Source organism: Myotis lucifugus, unplaced genomic scaffold (genome assembly GCF_000147115.1).
Source record: "Myotis lucifugus unplaced genomic scaffold, Myoluc2.0 scaffold_141, whole genome shotgun sequence".
Classification (NCBI taxonomy): Eukaryota; Metazoa; Chordata; class Mammalia; order Chiroptera; family Vespertilionidae; genus Myotis; species Myotis lucifugus.
In genome coordinates, this window is record NW_005871189.1 from 2,542,029 (window position 1) to 2,558,526 (window position 16,498).

At 40.2% G+C, this 16,498-nt stretch overlaps 1 pseudogene; it reads left to right on the forward strand.

The window, feature by feature from the left end:
- Nucleotides 1-10,531: 10,531 nt before the first annotated feature.
- On the forward strand, nucleotides 10,532-11,320 carry LOC102425161 (annotated as a pseudogene).
- The last annotated feature ends 5,178 nt before the right edge of the window (nucleotides 11,321-16,498 follow it).

Consider the following 16,498-nt stretch of genomic DNA (forward strand, 5'->3'; position numbering starts at 1 on the left):
TATTTATGAACAAGTGAGCAGTTGCTAAATAATAATACTATATTTATATAATACACAATTATTGCCAAGAACAAATTAAAAATCTGTCGGTTCTAGATAGATTTTTAATGAAAAGAATCAAATTGTATTAAAGTGGAGCATATGATAACAGTCTTAATGAAAAGATCATTCATTGCTTATATAAGGGCAAGGCTAAGAGTGAAGAATTGACTATTGATACTTCATAACCACTGAATTGTTTTAAAGATATCATATGTATTGTTTTATGAATTAAATAAAATAGGAAGGAGTTAAAATTTATACTAACCAATAAATAGGTGACAGATTGGACAGGAGGGAGAGAAAAGGTATGGCTATTAAAAGCTTGGACTCTGAAGCCACTGTGGCATCCTTTACTTACCAGCTGGGTAGTGCATGTGTTTCTTATGATTGGTAACAAATGACCACAAACTTAGTGGCTTGAAACAACACATTTATTGTCTTTATTATCATACACTTCTGTAGGTCAAAAGTCCAGCCAGCATCTCACTGGCTAACATCAGGTGTAGGCAGAGCTATGTTCATTCTGAAGGTTGTAGGGAAGAATCAATTTCCTTGCCTTTTCCAGCTTCTAGAGGCTGCCCAAATGCTTTGTCTTGGGACACCTTGCTTCAGGCCAACAATCTCATCAATCATCAAAGCCAGCAACCTCATCACACGGCCCTCTGCTTCTGTTGTCATGTCTCTTTCTCTGCTTCTCCTCTTTCAGTTGTTTCTGAGCAAGTTTGACCTGTTGGTTATCTTTCTGTCCTGGATCCAATAGGCCTCCCTCAATTCTAAATCCCACTTTCCCTTTTACCTATTTCCATTAGGTCTTTCTGTTCCATCTTCTGTCCTCTGCATTGCTCATCTTCATCCCCCAGATAATTTGGTTCTTTACAGCTAGAAAGTGTAGCAAGTGGAACACATGATCAACAGAACACTTGTGTTGTCCTCTTATTGCAGATGCTTTTCAGAGGTACATGAACCAATATGTGAGAAAAGACATTCTAACTCTCAGAGGCTGTCAGCACTAAGTTCCCAGTCTGCGCGGGCTTCACTCTCTCCTCTTTCCTCTCCAGGCCCTCACCCAGGCTAAACTTTATTGGCTAGTTCCAGAGCCAGGCCACAAAGAGCCTGTCAGTGACATCAGAGGAGGAGGGGGTGAGGGGCGTAGGGTGAGAGGAAGCATCTGGGGAAGAAGAACTGAGCAAAACAGCCTGGCCCCCATCGGCAGTGATTTGCTGGCTGAGGTCTGTAATCTGTGTGTGCTTGCAGGGTGGAGGAGGTGGCAGTTTTTATTGGCTCTGTCTTCTCCCAGCCCCCAAAACACACACACACACACACACACACACACACACACACACACACACACACTCCCAGCCCCCAATACACACACACACACACACACACACAGAGAGCAAAGTCTAGTCCTCGGGGATATTGTACTGAAAGCACTGGAGCCTTAAGTGGGCCTCTGAATGTCAAGGTCATGCTCATCCCTGCCTGTGCTAACACTTTCTGCTGCCTGCATTTCAATATACCTTTTTTAAATAAAGGAGGAGATTGGATGATATGTTTTAGCTGTAAACTGTGACAAAATACACAGAGAGAACACCACCAACTAAAAATGGTGGACTCTGGGGGTGTGTCTGGAAGAGAGTGGGAGCAGGCAGGCATGTGTCCTTGCTCACTGTCAGTTTCTGAGAGGAGGAGGGATATAGCAGGAGAGAAATGCAGCTGTCTTGGCAGAGAGAATGAGAAGGAGAAAAAGCTCAATGCCAAGGATCCCCAGTCTTTTAGGAACACTCAGTCTGCAATCCTTAAATCCCCATGTGTTTCCACAGGTTCCCTGAGATACCCCACTCAACTGCACAAACTGCCCAGACACTGGCTTTGCTTTTCACCCTCAAATGAATTGTAGCCAGAAACTACCCCTCTGTGCCTGGGAGGCTGGGTTGCTTATTTCTAGAAATCTCTGAAAAATACACCCCAATTTCAGGCCAGGCTTTGCGGGTGAGTTCTGAGGGAGATTAGACTTTGGCAGGGAAGTAAGTGAAGGACAAACCATTGCAGATTTTGAGTAAAGGAGGTAAGGGAGAAATAGAAGTGGTTGTGCCTGTGAACAAAAAAGCTGATCATCTGGGTCAGTAAGAGAGCATTCTTCTGGGACATTGCCCTCAGTTCTTCCTCAATCTTTAGCCTGTTGGCCTTTAGAATGGGTTTACACCATCAGCTCTCCTGAGTATCCAGCTTGCTAACTCACATTTTCAGCCCTGAAAACAAACAAACAAACAAAACCCAGCGAGTTATTTTATCAGCAAAAATGGGTTATTAGGGAATGACAGAGGAATTGCAATTCAGGACATACAAGCTATGGCAAACCATAGGCAAGTCCAGAGAACAGAGGACTGGAAAATTACTTTATAGAGAAAAAGGGAGCGTTACCAGGATCTGTTATTAGTAAAACGTGTATTGGAGGAAAATAGGAGGTAGAGGTGTAGTGGCTTCCCATTGGTTGAGTTATGGCAGTTTCTCATTGGCTGGGCCTGTTGCTGGGCAAGGAGAAAAACCTTCCTTCCTGTTGCTGGAGTAGTAAAGTAAGCTTGTACATTTGCCATCGTTATTATGACGTGGTGTGGGTCTTTTGGGGTTCATCTTGCTTGGGACTCTCTGTACTTGTGTAACTTTTTTTCTTCCCCATATCTGGGAAGTTTTCTGTCATTATTTCTTCAAATAGATTTTCTAATCCTTGCTGCTCTTCTTGTCCTTCTTGCAGCCCTATTATGCGTATGTTACTTCGTTTCATGTTGTCCCAAAGCTCCCTTAGGCTCTCCTCCTGCTTTTTAATTTTTTTCTCCAGTTGCTGTTCAGATTGAGCTTGTTTCTCTGCCTTATCTTCTAACTCACTAATTCGGTCCTCTGCTTCTTCTAGTCTGCTGTTGAAACTAGATTTTCTTTATTTTAAACCAAAAATTATAACTGACTAAAGTTGAACTTTCTAGTTAGTTGTATAGAGTTATATAAAATGTGTTATATTAAGAAGATGATAACATTTTTTAAAAATATATATTTATTGATTTTTTACAGAGAGGAAGGGAGAGGGATAGAGTTAGAAACACCGATGAGAGAGAAACATCGATCAGCTGCCTCCTGCACACCCACTACTGGGGATGTGCCCACAACCAATGTACATGCCCTTGACCAGAATCGAACCTGGGACCCTTGAGTCTGCAGGCTGACACTCTATCCACTGAGCCAAACTGGTCAGGGCACGATAACATTTTTTGTTTCAATTTCTCTGTTATGGAAAGAGATCATTTTGGTTCTACTTGCTGTAAATATTAATAACTGGACAACGGGAGAAGGAACATGGAGGTGCTTTTAACTAGAATCACCAAAGGTTATATTTTAACAATGAAGAGTTGGGTTTTGCTCTTCATACTTCATATCTGGTTTTTCTTATAATTTCAAAGTCATTCCTCATCCCTCCCCCATTTGTAAGGGTTTCAGTTTTCTACTCTTGCATGCTTTATTTCCAAGGTCAAAATAAGGGCAGGTATTTTATATTTTAAAAATCCCATTTAGAATAATTATTCTAAAAAATTTATAAAGGGGACTATCTTAGCATAAGAGGAATAAACGAAGATGCTATTTCTATTTTCTTAATCTACCAGGTGTCCAAGAAGGGACTCTGTGATTGTACAAAGCAGAAATACTTGGATATCAATTCATTAAAATTTAAATTATTTTAAAATCAGGGTGGTGAATTTTATAAATACACTCTTTGGTGAGTTAAAATAATTATCTAGCATAGCCCTAGCTGGCTTGGCTCAGTGGATAGAGCATCGGCCTGTGGACTGAAGGGTCCCAGGTTCAATTCCGGCCAAGGGCACATGCCTGGGTTGCGGGCTCCATCCCCAGTGTGGGGTGTGCAGGAGGCAGCCAATCAATGATTCTCTCTCATCATTGGTGTTTCTATCTCTCTCCTTCTCCCTTCCTCTCTGAAATCAATAAATAAATATATTTAAAAAAATTAGCTAGCATATCAGTGAAATATATTTAAGTATTTTTTCCTTTTCATTGAATTTATTGGGGTGACATTGGATAGCAAAGTTATACAGGTTTCAGGTGCACAATTTGATAATACATCTTCTGTACATTGTATTGTGTGCTCATCACCCCAAGTTAAGTCTCCATCTGTCATCTTTTAGTCCCCCTATATTTCCCCTTACCTCTCTTCCCACCACCCCTGACAATCACCATACTGTTTTCTGTGTCCATTAGTTTTTTCTCTCTCTCTCTCTTTTTTTTTTTTGCTCAATTTGTGTCTCCATTACTCCCCTCTTCCAGCTGTCAGCCTGCTCCCTACGAGCCTGTTTCTATTTTGTTTATTTTGTTCATTAGATTCCGCATATGAATGAAATCATATGGTGCTTGTCTTTCTCTGACGGGCTTATTTCACTTAGCATAATGCTCTCCAGGTCCATCGTGCTGTCACAAAGGGTAAGATTTCCTTCTTTTTAATGGCTGAGTAGTATTTAACTATTTGCAGGACATTATACAGTAGGTCATCGGGTTACGTCGGAGATCCATTCCTATGGTGCGACATAACGCGATTTTCAGCATAAGTCAGAACCCACCTACATAAGCACCTGTGTCACTCACATGGAGCACATGCACAGCAGTAATGAAGTGAAACAGTAATAAAAATTTAAAAGAAAGATAACAATTCCTGACCTTTACTTGTGGTAAATAAAAAATAAAAAACATAAAGCACATATATACATACGTTGAAATGACGGAACTTTTTTTTTTTTAATAAATAAGTGGGAGATGGTGACGTAACCATGAAACAACATACGTCGAGTCCAACATAACCCGAGGACTGTCTGCAATAGAATACTTTGCTCTAAGACACACACATGACAATAAATGCTATAGTTAATATAATAAAAGACAAGCAGGATTTAATCAACGAGTCTTTGGACACTCTCCTGTCCAGGATGTACTTAATTCTGTAAGCAGTTACACATCACAAGAGATATTTGTGTATATAAGGGGTATCATTAATTTTTTATTTTAGAATGGTCAGCCTGGTGGAAGAGTATAGGCTGGTTTGAAGTTATTCAAATTCAAAAGGAAGTTGCTGCAAATTATTGGAGGTGAGATAAGGCATGTGTTACTATATTAGTAGTGTGAATAAACAGATATCATCCAGAACCACGGGAACACTGGCTGAGTGGACGTTCGACAACTAGAGGGAAAGAGAAAAGCACATCTAGACTGGTAGGAGGTGCAGAGGTGCGGGAGAGCAGAGGTACAGAGGCACATGAAATGGTCTGGCAACTGGGTACGCTGTGGTCTTTTTCAATCAGGAGGGAGATACAAACTCCCGACTGCTCTGAACTCCAGTTCTAGGCGAGACTATGGGGACCCAGACTCATACGGGGAGAAACTAGACTGTCTGGCATCAGGCTGGAACACGAGGGCGGCTCTCTCAGAGGTGCTTGCAGCGTTCATGTTCCTGCACGGGGCCGCAGGACACAGAGACCCAGGGACCTATCCAGGTCAGGGCTGATGGGCAACCATTGCTGTTTGCACCACCCCGTGATTCCCTGAGACCCTGCCCTGCCCAATTTAAAACCCCTCCCAAGCTGTGACCAAAGGCTTTTGCATACAAATGGCCTGGCCTTTTGCAATCTAAAACCTAACAAACTGCAGCTGGGTCAAAGAACCTCAGAGTTTCCAAAAGAAGGCCTAAGGCTCGTCAACAGCTTGCATTGCTTCACAGGTACGCCTCATCTGGGCACCTCCAAACCCCAAACAAATAGGAGGAATCTGAAGATCTCTCTGTAGCTCCTGCTGGGTGGCCTCAGGCAGTGGCTGACTTTGCACCTCCTTGGAGATCCAAGAGCCAGTGTACCCAGTGGTCAGAGTGAGACCATACCAGATTACAACCCTTCACATCCATAAGAGACACACTCAGGGGGCAGACTCAGTGAGCACCAAAGCCCCACTGAAGCAAGTCCTGCCCCATAAGGGTGTTTCCAGCACAGCAGTTCTCCCATTGTAGATATAACTGGTCCTCATAGCCAATTGGTCTGGAGGTCAATTCCTCCCAGTGATACCAACAACAATCAAGGCTTAACTACAAAAAGACTGTGTACACAGCCCACAAAGGGGTGCACCAAGAGCGTCCACCTCAGATAACTGGGGAGGCTGAGCCACTGGGCCCTGTAGGACACCTAGCACACAAAGCCACTCTATCAACACAGGAAAGCAGCCAAAATGCGGAGACAAAGAAACATGTCACAAATGAAAGAAATGAAGGAAAGCAAACTACTGGATATAGAGTTCAAAACCACAGTTATAAGGTTACTCAAGAATCTTCTAGAAAGCTCTGAGAAATTTAGTGAGACCCTCAAGGATATGAAAAAGGACCAATTAGAAATTAACCATACACTGACTGAAATAAAGAATAATATACAGAGATCCAACAGCAGACTAGAGGATCCCAAGAATCAAGTCAAAGATTTGAAATACGAAGAAGCAAAAAACACCCAACCAGAAAAGCAAAAAGAAAAAAGAATACAAATCCAAAAATATGAAGATAGTGTAAGGAGCCTCTGGGACAACTTCAAGCATACCAACATCTGAATTATGGGGGTGCCAGAAGAAGAGAGAGAGCAAGATATTGAAAACCTATTTGAAGAAATAATGATAGAAAACTTCCCCTACCTGGTGAAAGAAATAGACTTACAAGTCCAGGAAGTGCAGAGAATCCCAAACAAAAGGAATCCAAAGAGGGCCACACCAAGACACATCCTAATTTAAATGCCAAGGGCAAAAGACAAAGAGAGAATATTAAAAGCAGCAAGAGAAAAACAGTTAGTTACCTGCAAGGGAATGCCCATGTGACTGTCAGCTGATTTCTCAACAGAAACTATGCAGACCAGAAGGGAGTGGCAAGAAATATTCAAAGTGATGAATAGCAAGAACCTACAACCAAGATTACTCTACCCAGCAAAGCTGTTATTTAGAATTGAAGGTTAGATAAAGAGATTCACAGATAAGAACAAGCTAAAGGAGTTCATCACCGCCAAACCAGTATTATATGAAATGCTGAAGGGTATTCTTTAAGAAGAGGAAGAAGAAGAAAAAGGTAAAGATAAAAATTATGAACAACAATGTGACAACAAATACATATCTATCAACAAATCAAGTGAATAAAAAATATGAACAGAATAAACTGGTGAATATAATAGAATCAGGGGCATAGAAAGGGAGTGGACTGACAATTCTCGGTGGGGAAGGGAGTGTGGGGGGTGCAGGAGGACATTGGACAAAAATCGAACACCTATGGACAAGTACAATGGTGGGGTAAGGGCATGGGGTGGGGTGGGAACCGGGTGGAGGGGAGCTATGGGGAGAAAAAAGAGGAACAACTGTAATAATCTGAACAATAAAGACTTATTTTTTAAAAATGAAATAAAATGGTAAAAAAAAAGACTAAGGGAGAGGTGAGAGATCTGTAATAAAACACTGAAAGACGATGATTCATTCTGTAGAATATTGACATGGGAACAATTAAACATGATTGCTTGGGGGAGTGGCAGAATTTTAGTTTTTGATAGAAATAAAGGAGTCAGAAGAAAGTTCAGTTGTGGAGAGATGAGTTGAGTTGATGGTGAAGTATTTAGGAAACATTCATTAAGCTGTTGAAGACAGCATCTGGACTTCTGGAGAAAAGTCTAGGAGATAAAAGTGGAATTGAGAGTGAACTATATAGAGTTTATAATAATCCCTGTAATACAATGGCTCTCAACCTTGGCTGCACATTAGAATCACCTGGGAATCTTTTTAAAATCCTGATTTCTGGGCCTCATCCTCCGGAAATTGTTTCTTTGTTATGGGGTGGGGCCACAACATTAGTAACAAAGAAACAGAATTTCCGGAGGATGAGACCCAGAAATCAGAATTTTAAAAAGATTCCCAGGTGATTCTAATGTGCAGCCAAGGTTGAGAACCACTGCTGTAATAGAACTATGTCCTTGAAGGAAAAGCTATAGAAAGGAAAGTACAAGTTCTGAGAGCAGAACCTTGGAAAATGTTCACAGTAATGGAGCAAAATAATTTAAAATTTAAAATAATTATCTAAGAGTACAAAGAAAATAAGGACAGAAGAGTATTATAGAGTTGAGAGTTTGAATGAACAAATAGTTAAATTGGTTAATCAGTAATTAAAGAACTAAAGTAGAATAAAAGTCTCTGAATTTTATGAGTAGAAAGTCATAAGCGACCTTCAAGTGTGTAATTTCTATAGATGAGTTAAAGTGGAAAACAGATTTCTGTGGAAATAAACTCAGCAAGTGGACATCAATTATTTGAGAATTCTGGTTGTAAAAGGAAGTGAGAATTAGGATGATAATTATATAACAAATATTTCTCTCCCCAATTTGGGTTTGTATATTTTTTTATGATGAAGGAAGAAGAATCCATTAGGGTCAAGACAGAGCAGGTTGGTAGAAGGGGGATAAATGAAGGAATAACATCCTGAATGTGATGAAGAGCTTGAAATGAAAGGTCAACAAATTATCATCACTAAATGATGTACATGTGCCCTAATTCAGTCACTAGAAGCATATTGATTTCTTCAGTGACCCTTTCAGTTGGCCAGTTTTATCTGTATGTTACATATTAAAGAGTATAAACCTCAGAGAGGCTAAGTAGGTTGGTCTAGGTCTTAGGAAGCAGAAGAGAATAGATTCAGAGCAAGAAATGTTAGGTCCTGAGGGTGTCACTCATTTGTAATGAGACACAGGCTGTAGTAGAGAGATGTGCCAGGTGAGTGAGAGTTGCAGAGTGAATCAAGGGCTGGCATGTTCTCCAGGCACCTTGCACAGTGCAACAGATGATGTAACAACAGTCTGTTCTGTGTCTTTTTCACTTCAACTTCATGAGCACAAAGAAGTGTAGTATTCATCCTTGAAATCACAGCATCTATCAAAGATGACACTAAAGATATTTGCCAAATTCACTGAAAAGGAAATGTCTACTTCTGATGCAATAAAGTTGAGTTGAGACACCTTTTGCTTTTTAGCTGCACAAACGAAACTGTAATTTTTTAAATCAAGAAAACCTCTAATGTGCAAACCAATTTATAATTCTATTGTCCTTACAAGCTTTAAAAATGAATATAAATATAATGTGCGTAGGGGTTTAGCTTCATTGATACATTTTCCATGGAAAGTAGGTTCTGTGGGAAGGTGCTTAGGTAGATTTGCTTCACTTCCTCAAAGATGACGATTTAAGTGCTATTTTACACAGGGCAAACAAACATAATCAGATAATCTATCATCTGTGTGACAATTTTCTGGGGTTTTATGGCTCTCTAATTCCACCCTCTAGCCAAATAAAAGATTTTGCAACACCAAAAATAAATGTGAACAGATTTGTTTTCTTTTTCTCCTTCTGTACTGGAAAGCCTTAGCAGCCATTTTCATACTGTATTATTTACTGAGACCATATGCAAGGGCTAGAGTTGTAGAAAAATAACAAGAGCAAGTCAGAATGAGTAAACAGAATTGCAGAAAAATAAAAAGAATCAAGATAAATTATCACTCTACTCCCTCTCATTCTAGACTGAAAGACACCAGATTCTCAAAAAGCCCCATATTTCTCTGGAGCTTCAAATAATCTAAGCCACCTTGTTAGACTTGAAATCTATTAAAGGTTTTGCTTCCTGTTTGTTTATGTCTGAAATTGTGGAGGGGACATGAAAAAAAAACAAACAAACCATGTTACTCTAGCTTTCCAATGCTGTAGCTGATACCCACACTATAGCACTATTAGCAGTAACAGTTCATAAATTACTTTCCTCGTAAATTGTTTATATTTGAGCTTAAATATACTTGTAAATTGTGTAACATAATTTCATTTTGTAAGTAAACATTTAAATCTTTAATCCCCTCACACATCCAGTAAGTCATAAAAGGATTCCTATTCAGGTTTTCTATTTCCAGAACTTTCCATGAGATACCAGCCTTATCTACAGGATACATCTGTCTCTCCCAAATATTTTTTTTCTTTTTTGTAATTTGGTCTAGCACATATGTGCATAGTAGTTCTTGAACTTTATAAAAAATATTTTTCTTCATTGCTTATCACTTTATCATCCACTGTCAACTACCATCATCTCCTGCTCTGGAAAATAGGTAAGATACAGAGCTTCCCAGATTACACTGCATTCTCTCTAGGATTTAACTGACTGACTGAGACCATATCATGTTTTTTAAAGGGGCTAGCCTCTTTTATGCAGAGTAGATATAATACATATTGGAACAAAACCTATGATCTTGGCTTATAAATGATCTGAACTAGTTATGTCTAACAGTTCATATAAAATATGCATTCTTTTTAGAAGTTATTCCAATAGTTCTTTAATTTAAAAGCTCCTGTTATTCCTGATGTTCTCTGCAGATTAATGATCCTCACATTTTTTACTGGAAAAATGTTTATTCTTCTGGGCCTGTCCAGTGACTGGGACACTCAGGTGTCTCTCTTTGTCCTGTTCTCTGTCACATACATGGTGACAGTGCTGGGGAGCTTCCTCATTGTTCTTCTGATCAGACTGGAAAGCCGACTCCACACACCCATGTATTTTTTTCTCACCAACTTCTCCCTTGTTGATGTCTCTTATGCCACAACCATAGTCCCTCAGATGTTGGTTCATTTCCTTGCAGAACATAAAGTAATCCCACTCGTGAGCTGTGCAGCTCAGTTATTTTTTTCCCTGGGATTGGGCGGGATTGAATTTGTTCTAATGGCAGTGATGGCTTATGACCACTATGTGGCTGTGTGTGACCCCCTGCGATACCTGGTCATCATGCATGGAGGGCTCTGTACTAGGTTGGCCATCACATCTTGGGTCAGTGGCTCTGTCAACTCTCTCATGCAGACTGCGATCACCTTTCAGCTGCCCATGTGCTCCAACAAGTTTATTGATCACATATCCTGTGAAATCCTAGCTGTGCTCAGACTGACCTGTGTGGACACCTCCTTCAATGAAATTGCCACCATGGTTTCTAGCATTGTCCTGCTGATGTCACCATTCTGCCTGGTTCTCTTGTCCTATGTCAAGATCATCTCCACCATCCTAAAGATCAGGTCCACAGAGGGAAGAAAGAAAGACTTCCACCTCACAGTGGTTGTTTTGTGCTGTGGCATGGCCATTTTCATTTACACCCAGCCCCACTCTGGCCCCTCTGGCCTTCAGGAGAAGTAGATTTCTCTCTTTTAAGTCATTTTTATACCGATGCTGAACCCCATGATTTACAGTCTAAGGAATAAGGAGGCGAAGGTGACAGAAACTATTAGGGCAATTATCTGGATTAATGTCAAAACTTGGAACTTGATGAATCATGAGCATCACTTAGAAAAAGAGCATTGTGTGTTCTCCCACTTAATTCAGACATGATAGGCTTTAACTGCATTGCCCTGGCAACCAGAAATTGTGGGGAAGCATGGGACTTGGTTGGAAAGTCTGTAAGGAGGATTCTCTGAAAGGTCAGGGGCCTCTAAGGGATTCTTGCCAAAGGCAGCAGACCCTGCCTTGCTTTTCCAAACAAGTCTGAGCCCCCGGGGTGTTTTACTGGAATCTTTATGTTTAGACTTCAAAACATTCTTGTTTAAAGGAGACTGCAGATACATGTGTTTTCTCAAGGATACCTGCCTTTCTGATAGTATCTAGAGGTTAATTTTAGTTCAAGCTGTTGCAACAATAAGAGCCTAAGGAGGCAGGCAAATGAGGCTGTCTGGTTCCTTTAGCCAGGCAGTCCCTTAGCCCCCTCTTTCACAGAAACATGTGTCAGAGTAATCATTCATCAGTCGCTCAGGGTCTGCTGGTTAGCCCCGGCAAGGAGTGAGATGATGAAAGTGTATCGGTGATGTGGAAGAGGAGACTGAGTGTTTAAGTTGGGTTATGTGATGTGGGGGTATTTTTATGTTCCAGGAGCATGTTCAGAGGAGTCAAACACTCCTGTACCAGAAATTCCCACATTTATTCTTCATTCATATGGCCTGCGAGTAATTAAAAGAACATGTTTGCTGTTTTGATTTGTCACATTGTTTATAGACATGGACCTATTCATGGATCTCAAATTGGATCACTGGTTCTTACTAATATTCATCTACATTTTGTATGAGATTATCATGTTTTCATTGATAACACATCACTTTCACATTTCCCTTTTAAAAAGTGTACATGCTACAGTATATTAATGGATCTAGTAATTGTGTGAGTCACTGTTCTGAGAAGTGTGTTACTATCAAGGCTGATTAAATGCTTTTGTGCTGGAACTATTTCATGTGGACATAATGTGTTTGAGTGGTGGAGGTAACTCAGTGGAGAAGCATCAACTGAAGGTCTTTGTTTACACTGATAGGAATCTAAGTAAAGGTTGATTGTACATGTGGCTATTACTGTTCAAGGGAAAACCATATTTCAGGCACTGCTTGAATATACAAACCATTAGAGATGAATTTTACTGCATTTGTAAGTGGTATTATTTAAATCTTAAAGCTGTCCTTTTGCTGAAAAATGTATTACCTCTTATTCTGATACTGTAGAAAAAAATAAGCACATAAAATCCAAAATAATGCATAAATTATGAAATACATAGTTTTCTGAGAGAGGAAAGGTTCCTCAGTCAAATGCAATGAAAGATAAGACAACTTTAAAATGGATTTGGGAATCGTCTGTGCACACGTCACCCTCTCGTGTCCCATCCCTCCTCTGCACACAGCACTGAGCTGGAATAGTCTGAGTGGACCACATCTCTGAGAAAAAAAGCCTGAGTTAGATAAGGTAAAAGAGGGGGAAGAAATATCTGAACACAGGATTAGGAAGAGAAAAGATGAGAAAGAAAGTGACAGCAGCTCATCTTTGCCCTCCCTCCCTTGAAGAAGTCTCAAAGCACTTTTTTTCCCCATCCTCTATTCTTTAAGTCAATTGGTGTGCAGTTCTTCCATTTGAGAACACATTAACACAATCACTCAGGATTTAAGCAAAATTGAAGGCTCATTTAATCTGGAGCCCATTTTGGTATTTTAATTTTACCTTAAAATAATCCAAGCCTAAGGGTTGCAGTATAGGCAAGCATCCCAAAGAGGTCAATGCTAGTGATTTCTTTGGCTTTGTTTCCCTTGGTGTAAATTTGATAAATGGTATAGGAGACAATAGTCAACATAATACAATTCTCATAATGATAGGACTATACAATGGGATGAGAGACAATGAAGCAGTTAAAATGCAGTGTTGTTTCACAGGGGTAAATGCAGAAGTCTTCCTGAATGAAAGGATCAGAGAGGTCCAGGTGGAGACCAAGAAAGTGAGAACAAGTTACCTAATAAGCAACTCAAGCAAAGGCTGACCTTTGAAAGGTGCTGAACTGGGAGAGAGTATGGAAGCTCAATAATGCCCCAAAGTTGCTCTTGCAATGCAGAGAAGATGAAGGAAGTAGTGGGGATGAAGCAGACAGCCAAAGAATGGTCAGATCACAAAGCACACCTAATGCAAAATAGCTCTTACCTTTAATCGAAACAGAAGGCCAGCAAACATTTTTAAGCTGGAGTATGGCATGACCAAATTCAAATTTTGAATTATCATCCTGGCAAATGAGCCATAGGAGGAAAAATTGGAGCCAATGAAACCAGCTAGGAGACTGATCAGTGGGTGTTCATGAGGAAGAAGAATTTGAACTAAAGAAGTGGCAATGGGGAAACAGAAGTCAAGTCATGTGATTCAAAAAAGATTTCAGAGGAATACTTCATCTTCTCCCAGAATGGAATTCTTCTGTGGATTCCATATCTCCTCTAAAATTTCACAATTCTGCCCTAACCGGTTTGGCTCAGTGGATAGAGTATAGTTATGCTACTTTCCATCTTTTCCACTAGATCCTTTAACTTATTTGTGAGAATTATTTTAAACCTCTGTGTGATAGTTCCTATACCCAAGTATATCTGATTCTGGTTCTGTTAATTTCTTTGATCAGTGACATTGTAATTTTCTTGCCTTTTCCTCTGGCATTTAATTTGGATTGAAACCAGTATATTTTATGTATAGGATAATAGGCTCTGATGAATAGTATTATGACTCGAAATGGGTACACCTGTTTGCCTTGTAATCTTGTTTGCTGGGAGAGTGTGGGAATCAATTGGTCATGGTTTGAGCTGGGTTTGAGTTTTGTTTTTGCTGTGGTTATCATCAGTGTACCAACAAATTCTATTTTCTCTAGCATTACTTGTGACTGGGGTGGAATTTCAGTGGTTGCTGTTCCACCCTTACTTTTTTTTAAAATATATTTTATTGATTTTTTACAGAGAGGAAGGGAGAGAGATAGAGAGTGAGAAACATCGATCAGCTGCCTCCTGCACATCTCCTACTGGGGATGTGCCTGCAACCCAGGTACATGCCCTCGACCGGAATCTAACCTGGGACCTTTCAGTCCACAGGCCGACGCTCTATCCACTGAGCCAAACCGGTTCCGGCCACCCTTACTTTTAAGCTCTCCCTGTGGGACTGCATGTCAGAGACCTTCCCACATGCTCCCTCTCCTCCATGGCTAATCGCTGCTCCTTGTTCCTCAATTCCTGCTCGTCTTGTGATAGAGATGGAAGGTTTATTCTGTGTTGTCCTGCTTCTGACTTAGTCTTAGGCAAATCCTTTCTTTCTGTGTTTCAGGGTTGGGGCTTTCTTTGTGATCTTGTTCTTCCACAGTGTGAGAAGATGGATCATTGAACACAGAGAGGTTTTCTGCCCAGTGGAAATCTCAGGGCTAGAATGTTTTGATTTATTTGTTGTTGTTTTTCTTCTGTTCTCTTCCCTAAGCAATGAGTCCTCATCTGTCTCTGAGGGGAGCAGGGTTTGCTGTCCTTCCCCAGTGGCTTCAGGCTTTGTTCCATTAGGGAGACAGACTTGGTGATGGGAGCGTGCCTCTGCTTACACAGAGGCTGTGGCTGCTCTCACTAGAGCTCCACCATGAAGGAGGCTTTGCCTGGTTTTCCACCCTCCCCCAAGCATTCTTGTGAAGATTGTTCTAACTCTGTGGAGAAAATCTTGAAAATTGATGGGAACTCTTATTTTTGCTGTGGCTCTGAGCCATCCTGTACTTTCTAGTACAGTACCCCACGCTCCAACTTCAGCCATCTGTTAAAGCAGTTCTCACTGGCTTGTTTGGCTGTCCTATTTTCCTCCCATGCTCTGGCTTAGGTGAGTAAATGCTCACATCCTGTCTCTCTGTGGATATACCTATCTTTCCCAAGATTTCACACTCTTTGGTTGCCTTGCAGTCTCACCTAACTGAGGATTTCAAGAATAATTATAATTTTGTAGATTATCTAACCTTATTTTTTTTTTGTTTTAGGGTGGAACTAATCCTCTCTCCAGCTTTCTACCACCTAAGTGGAAGCTATAACAAGTTTAATTACTTTATTTTTTCTTTTTAGTAGAGTCTACTTTTTTAGAATGGCCTTACATTTATAGCAAAATTGAGGAGGAAGTACAAGAGTCCCCCTTCCCTGCCAGTCTTCCCACTATAAACATCCTGCACTGGAGTTGTACAGTTTCAATTACTTTTAAAGGTTTGGGGGGTTTTTTGTTTATTTTTAAATTTTGATTTTATTTTATTGATTTTTTACAGAGAGAAAGGGAGAGGGATAGAGAGTTAGAAACATCAATGAGAGAGAAACATCAATCAGCTGCCTCCTGCACACCCCATACTGGGGATGAGCCCGCAACCAAGGTACATGCTCTTGACCGGAATCGAACCTGGGACCTTTCAGTCCACAGGCCACGCTCTATCCACTGAGTCAAACCAGTTAGGGCTAAAGGTCTGTTTTAACAGACAAATTATACATGAGTGACATGAGGAATAATTTACAGATAAGTAAAATAAAATAATGGTAAATAGTGATTTTTAAGCAGATACATTTTAAGTCAAACAAGCCACTTATCTTGAAGCAGCAGCCTAAATTATATGTACAGAGTTTGGAGCAAACAATTTGTTATATTCATGTTCTTCTAGCAAACACTAGCCTATACATTCATAGTATATGTTAGTGAGTCTGTCACAAATGCTTCTTAAAGGAACTATTCAATTTCTAGGAAGACACCTATGAAATGACCTTCCTGGCCAGAAGAAAGAGCATTTCCTGTTTGGGAAACAATAAGAATTGTAGGATGGGTGGGACTCATAGGGGAGAGAAGCAGGGAAAAACTTAGATTGTGGTTGACTTTTAAACTCTTCACTCTGAGTTAGTTGAGATTTGGCATTAAAGTCATTGGAGACTTTAGATCAAACCTTTGTGACGTGGGTAATGGTACAATGAAGTAGTGTAATGAAAGCATTCAATAGTGGTCTACAAAAGGAATTGTTTTAGTAGTTTTCAAATTTTATTCTATTTGAAACACCTGCAAAGT